The sequence below is a fragment of the Tachysurus vachellii genome, chromosome 14 (genome assembly GCF_030014155.1).
Source record: "Tachysurus vachellii isolate PV-2020 chromosome 14, HZAU_Pvac_v1, whole genome shotgun sequence".
Lineage (NCBI taxonomy): Eukaryota > Metazoa > Chordata > Actinopteri > Siluriformes > Bagridae > Tachysurus > Tachysurus vachellii.
Window position 1 is genome coordinate 20,334,211 of NC_083473.1, and position 7,634 is coordinate 20,341,844.

Below are 7,634 nucleotides of genomic sequence, written 5' to 3' on the forward strand. Positions count from 1 at the left end.
CCTCCGTGCACATCTTCCGTGAAGTAAAACCAGATTATTTTTTTTTTTTAACATTCTCTTTTATTACTGTATGTTTTTATACAATATTTGTCCTTTATATATACAGGTACTGTGCATTGTTCATATTCAAAACACATAAACAAAACAACTGGAGTGGAATTTTGCGAGCTGGAACGGATTAATGGGATTTCAATTCATTTAAACGGGGAAAATTGTTTTGAGATACAAGCAATTTGAGATACGAGCAAGGTCACGGAACGAATTAAACTCGTATCTCGAGGCATCACTGTACATAGTCAGTACACACAGTGTACTATTAAACATATTTACAATGCACTACACATTATATACAATATGTACTTATATATGTACATGTACATATATATGTATATATGTATGTATAAGTATAAATATAAATATTATATATATGTAATATGTTAAGGTGCAGATTGTACAGATATAGAAATGTCCAGTGGTACAGATAGATTATTGTCAGACAGATTATTATATTGAATTAAATGCAGTGTGTATGTAGAGTCCAGTGTTGAACTGTTGAAGTTAAAGTGCAGTGTGTGGCATACCATATTGTGGAAGTATGCTGTAGGGTGTATTAGTTATTACTGTTAATTAGTCTGGTTGCCAGCGGTGCTGGTTCCAAACCAGGCAGTGATGCAGCCCGTCAGGATGCTTGCTATAGTGCAGGTGTAGAATGTTCTGAGGATCATATGTTATGGGACTGTCCAGGTGTACAAAAATTCTGGGACATCACGCTTGATGGTATATATAAGATTATCGGCATTCGTTTTCCTAAGGATCCTGTTGTTTTGTTGTTGAATGATAATTCCAGGTTTCCTGTAAATGGGAAACAACTGAAATTTTGGCTGGCAGCTTTGACTGCGGCAAAGAAACTTTTAGTTCAACGCTGGAAACCCCCGCATGACCTTTCTGCTAAGCACTGGATTCACTCCTTATTGGAAATACTTTATCTGGAACTGTCTTCTGCAAGGACTAATCACGCAAAGCCTGCTACTCTTTCTATGTGGCAGAACTGGATTTCCATAGCTTCAAAGATTTTGGTTATTTAGTCTAAGGTTGTTATTCGGTTGTGAATATTACAACTGATTCAATTTGTATATTTTTGTGTATATTTCTTTGAGCTTATTCTGTTGTACTTTTGATTTACATGAGTCCTGGGGTGCAGTGGGATAGGGGTGGGATGGGGGTGGTTGTGGGTGGGTATTAGTTTAAATCAGGATCTTTCTTTTTCTGTTGTGTTGTATTTTTGCATATTCTATCAAAATAAAAACAGTGAATTACAAAAAAAAGAATGTTCTGAGGATGCTGGGGCTCATTAGTCTCAGGAAGAAGAGGCGTTGATGTGCCTTCTTCAGCACTGCGTCGGTGTGTATGGACCAGTTAAGATCCTCACTGAAGTTAACACGCAGAAACTTGAAGCTGCTCACCCGCTCCACAGGTGTCTTGTCGATGGTGATGGGTTTGTGTTCTCTGCTCTGTCTCCTGAAATCCACCACCAGCTCCTTGGTCTTGTCAATGTTGAGTGAGAGGTGGTTCTCCTGGCACCATTTAGTCAGGGTGCTCACCTCTTCTCTGTAGGCCGTCTCATCGTTGTCGGTGATCAGGCCTATCACTGTTGTATCGTCAGCGAATTTGACGATGACGTTGGAGCTGTGTGTGGCTGCACAGTCATGTGTGTACAGGGAGTACAGGAGTGGGCTGAGGACACAGCCCTGAGGAGCACCAGTGTTGAGGATCAGCGGGGATGAAGTATTGCTGCCCATTCTTACCACCTGACTTCTGCCTGTCAGGAAGTCCAGAATCCAGTTGCACAGAGAACTGTTTAGTCCCAGAGTCTGGTGCTTCGCAACAAGTGTGGCAGGCACTATGGTGTTAAAAGCAGCCTTGCGGATGTTTACCCGTTGGAAGGATAAGGTTACATCCGTGACAGAGACAGAGAGTGGACTCACATCTTCTGCAGCAGCCGCGGGAGGGTTCTCTGTGAGGGCATGGTTGAGAGCCTCGAAACGAGCATAAAAGTTATTTAGCTCATCCGGTAGGGAGGAGGCAATGTTCACAGTCGCTGATTTATTCAGTTTAAAATCCGTGATGTTATTGATGCCCTTCCACATGCTTCTCGCATCGTTGGTGTTGAAATGTTCTTCAACTTTGTTTTCAAATTGTCTGTTTATAGATCAAATTCCATGCTAACAGGGCCTGTCTATGGAAACCAGCCAGTTTAACCGGAATTTTATCAACAGAAAAATTGCATTTCAACAAAAATATATTGCATGCCCCCTAAATTATTATTGAGTGTACTATAATCCAGAACCTCTAGCCCCCCTTGTTCTTTAGTATTGCATATGACCTCTTTCTTTAAATAATGGGCCTTTTTTCTCCAGATACAGTCATACAATATCTTATCCAAATCTTTCATCACAATAGAGGGCATATCTAATGATAAAGAAGTGTATACAGATCTGGAAATACCTTCTGCCTTAGACAATAACACCCTCCCAAAATAAATGATAAAGCTCTCATTAACCACAAATTAAATTTCTTTTTTTTTTTTTTTTTTTTCAATAATTGGTTCAAAATCTGACTGGCTTCTTTGTTTATCATTTTTGCAAATGACTTTACCCAGATAAGTTAAATGGTGTTTAACTGTTGGACCTTCTATATGCGTAAGGGAGCAAGCTTTTACGGGAAACAAATTTATCTAGATTCATTTTAAGAACCCACCCGACGCATCAGAGAATGCCTCAATAACTCTAATTATAACTGGAACCTCAATTTTGTTTTTAAAAAAATAGCCGTGTCATCAGCAAACTGACTAAGTTTAAATTCTGCACCTAAAGCATTGATACCATTAAATTGACTTTTCTTAATATGTACTGCCAAAACTTGAGTGACTAACAAAAATAAAAAAGGAGAAAGAGGGGGATTGCCTAATTCTACAATTGATATCAAACCTTTGTGAAGTTCCACCAGCACGAACCTTTTGGTGTAGTAAAATATATTAGATTAACCCTAATAATTTCTACATAGTAATATTAACATTTATTGAATACTAGATTTTCCTAAGTAGAATTGTAAATAAATACACAATTAATTCATGTAAAAAATGAACTGTGTGGGACTAGTAAGTTTTATTAGATATTTTATCGTATTATTTAACTGTTTTATAGTCACTGCACATAGACCTAAAAATACCAAGTAAATTTTAATGCGCTCACTGTGCGTCATTGCCGGTGAAAATCTTGGAAAGGAGGCTGAAAGTGTTGGTAGCTAACCAGCAGGACCCTTGCCTGTCTGAAGCTGCCTCGACAGCTACGGCCCATCTGCCGCGAGCTAGTAAGAGCTGGGCGGACATGATGGAAGCCGGATCCCCGGACATGCCTCCGCAGTTCGATGGCCTTCTCATGCAGGTGGATGACGAACTCCAGTTCAGAGTCGAGAGGGAGGTCAGAGCCATGTGCAGTGTCACCAAGCACTCACACACACAGGGGAATTGTTGATAAAACATGCATTGTCGCAGCCAAGCCACGGGCTGAGGGCGATATGCTCCCCAGGTTCGGGAAACATATCAATAAATGTTGCACTATCGCAGCCAGGCAAACAGCCAAGGGCGATATGTTTAAAAAACCCCAAAAAATACAAAGTCACAAAAAGCGCTCCCCCAGTCCCACCGCTGGGGGCAGTGCTCGCTTCCCCGTCAGCGGGAGCCCGCACGGCGCGTGTGATGACGTCATCACTGCGCAACGATGGCGGGGCGGAAGTATACGGGGGCCTTCTCTCTGCCCGCATAGCCAGCTGGCGCACATGCGTGGTTCATCCATGGGTTTTAGCAACAGTTTCACGGTGATACAGACTCCAGTTTGCCATGAAACCGCCTCGTTTCAACGGGCTGATCATGTCAGTGGCCGAGGGAGAATCGGCTCGTGTTTCGAAATCGAAACCCTCCTGCACAAGCAGGCAATCAGAGTGGTACACGGGGAGGAAAGCCGTCAGGGATCCTATTCCCGTTATTTTGTAGTTCCGAAGAAAGGCGGCACAGCCCTCCGTCCTATTTTGGATCTACGTATATTAAACAAGCACCTCAGAAAGTATTCATTCAGAATGCTGACACACAAGGTGCTGTGTCGATCGATTCGCCCAAACGATTGGTTTGTGACGATAGATCTGGCGGACGCATACTTCCACATAGACATTTATCCCTCTCACAGGAAATTCCTCAGGTTTGCATACGCACAGCATACGAATTTCAAACTATACCATTCGGGCTGTCGTTAGCTCCGAGGGTTTTTACCAAATGTGTGGAGGCAGCTCTGTTCCCGTTGCGGGACAGGGGCATAAGGATATTGTCTTACATAGACGATTATCTGATATGCTCGTCGTCAAGAGAGCAAGCCATAAAAGACACAGAGATTGTCCTGAATCACCTCAGAGACCTGGGTTTCAGGATAAACATGATAAAGAGCCGGTTGGCCGGTTGACAACATACGGAGTATTTAGGGCTCAACTTGGACTCCCTTTCGTATCAAGTCACGTTGACGGAAGAGAGAATAGGGTCTTTCACTCAATGTCTTGCTCGTTTTCAGAGGGGACGAGTGGCCCCGTACAGACTGTGCTTACGAATGCTGGGGCATATGGCTTCGGTGATCGCGGTAGTGCATTTGGGGCTACTCAAAATGAGGGATTTTCAGCGCTGGATCGTGCATTTGCGTCTGTGCTCTTGCCGGCATCTCAGCCGACCGGTGAGAGTCAATCATGCATGCGTCGAAGCGCTCAGACACTGGAAAAGCCCTGTGACGCTTGGGTCGGGGATTCCCTTAGGGGCGGTGTCATCGAGAGTAACTATGACAATGGACGTGTCCTTGAAGGGTTGGGGAGCAACCCTAATGGGCAGAACTGTGAACGGCACGTGGCCGCCACAGCTGATGCACAGACATATAAACTATTTGGAGCTATTAGTGGTGTGGCTAGCACTGAAACATTTTCTGAGTTTTCTCAGAGGTCAGCATGTTTTAGTGAAAACGGACAACACTGTAGTGGTTGCTCACGTTGCTCACGACTCACGTTCCAGGGATCTTGAACAGAGGAGCAGATTTATTGTCCAGGGGAAATCCCCTTTACGGGGAGTGGAAACTCCATCCTCAGGTGGTGAGCCAGGTATGGCAGAGGTATGGTCAGGCTGCCGTAGATCTCTTCGCCTCGCAAGAAAACACTCAATGCCCTCTGTATTTCTCTCTGGTGGACGCAAATGCACCGTTGGGTGTGCATGCTTTAGCCCATCAGTGGCCGGACATGCTTCTGTATGCATTTCCCCCTCTGAGCTTAATCTCCCCCACTTTAGCCAGAGTGAGGGAGCAGTGTCTGTCATTAATTCTGATAGCCCCGCGCTGGCCATCCCGACATTGGGTGGCAGAGAGAGTTCAACTATTGTCGGGGCAGCCGTGGCTGCCTCCCCCCCATGGAGGGACCTTCTGTCTCAGGCGGGGGGGGGGAATTTACCATCCTCATCCAGACATGTTAGCCCTCTGGGCCTGGCCCATGAGAGGTGGAATCTGAATGCGGCTGGCTTGCCCTCGTCAGTTATACATACTATACAGAGTGCGAGAGCCTCCTCTACCCGCGCTCTTTATAGCAATAAATGGCGTGTTTTTGAAGAATGGTGTGGGCGGAGAGTGATTATCCCTTTTCAGTGCTCTGTTAGGGATATATTGTGCTTCCTCCAAGATCTGCTTGATAAAAGGAAGGCTTTCTCCACCATTAAGGTGTACCTGGCAGCTATTTCAGCCTGCCATGTAGGTTTTGGGGAAAAGTTGGCAGGCCAGCACCCTTTAATAAGTCGTTTTATGAAGGGGGCGCGCCGCATACGGCCGGTGTCTAGGCAGATGGTTCCTTCATGGGATCTGCCCATCGTCTTAGATGCCTTGTCTCAACATCCATTTGAGCCAATAGAGGCGGTGAGTCTTAAGTATCTCTCTTTTAAGACGACACTGCTCCTGGCTTTGATGACAGCCAAGCGTGTGAGTGATTTACATGCTTTGTCGGTTAGCCCGTCTTGCTTACAATTCGCTCCGGGGCTCACTAAAGTTTCTTTTCGTCCTAATCCTGCTTTCGTGCCTAAGGTTTTGGATTTGGCATATAGGTGCCCGTCTACTGTACTGCCTGCTTTTCATCCTCCTCCGTTTTCTTCTCCGGAGTAGCAGAAACTTAATACATTATGCCCGGTGCGGGCTCTTCAGGCATATGTGGACAGAACAGCTGGTTTCAGAACTTGTGACCAGCTGTTTGTGTCTTGGGCTACTCCTCACACAGGGAAGCCGTTATCTCGCCAGCGGCTATCCCACTGGATTGTGGAGGCGATATCTGTGGCTTATGGTTGCAGGGGTCTTCAGCCCCCTAAGGGTTTGAGAGCCCACTCCACTAGGGGTATGGACACATCGTGGGCTTTACTCAAGGAGTTTCTGTTCTGGACATTTGCTTGGCGGCGAGTTGGGCAACGCCGCATACGTCTGTGCGATTCTATAGGCTAGACGTTTCGGAGCCGTCCTTAGCGCACGCAGTGCTGGGAGCCGGTTCTTCTGTACCCATTTGGAAACAGTGATATGGGTGCATTCAGGGAGCTGTCTATATCTCCCATAGTGAAACACCGAGTGAAGTTAGAAAAAGAACTTTGGGTTACTTAACGTAATCCCTGGTTCTTTGATAACAGAGTGAGGTGTTTCACCAGCACTTCCCTCCTTGCACTTGGACGGGAAGAAATCTTGTTAATGACGTATACAGGGGTCGACCTGTCTGATATAGGCAGGGCAGAGCCTGGTCGCAGGTCGACCTGTCTGTCAATGACTGCACGGGTCATAAAGTTAGCGCGGATATCATGCTGCACGGGTCATGAAGTTAAAATAGCCTTGCACAAAAAAGACTGCACGTCATCTGGTAAGCAATCCATAACAGTATAGTGTATTACAGTAAAGTTATTGAGGTTTTTTTATTATGAAAATTCATAAAAATTAAACAAAAAGACATTTCCCCAAATAAGTGTTGTAGTATAACTATCAGGATATCAGTCATGTGTGAGCTGGTGACAGTACAGTGTATTACAGTGACGTTATTGATTTTTTTGTATTTGCTTTTCGGGTTTTGCACTTTGCAGACGGTCCCTTGGAATCTGTCTCTCAGGTGTTCGCACATAGAGATTTATGTATTTTGTCCAACGCGTAAGAAAGCTGATATTGAGGAAAATTGTCACTATTGTCTGTCTTCAAAACTTGAGAGCCCTGATAATTTAAAAAGAGAAAAAGTTGTTACATACAGTTGTGCACAGTACAATATGGTGATGTAATTGATGTATGATTTAGCGGTGTCAGAATACAGCTTGTATTTCAGCAGAATATTTCTATCTGTAGTTTAATGTATTATCATTAATTCTGTTGTTTTAATATAACACATTTTGTCTGTTTATTTACAGGGTTACTAGATCTGAGACACGAGACCTTCAGCACTGGTGTCTGGTGTGTCATTAAGGAGAAACAGTAGGCTTCTAATGTCATGTCTTGGCCATGCAAATATTGCAAATTTGAGACATCAAAACGTGTAAGAGCTTTTAAAGC

The 7,634-nt window shown here is 44.3% G+C and overlaps 1 pseudogene; it reads left to right on the forward strand.

Annotated features, from left to right (window-relative positions):
- The first annotated feature begins 3,837 nt into the window (after positions 1-3,837).
- On the forward strand, positions 3,838-6,628 carry LOC132856643 (uncharacterized; annotated as a pseudogene).
- The last annotated feature ends 1,006 nt before the right edge of the window (positions 6,629-7,634 follow it).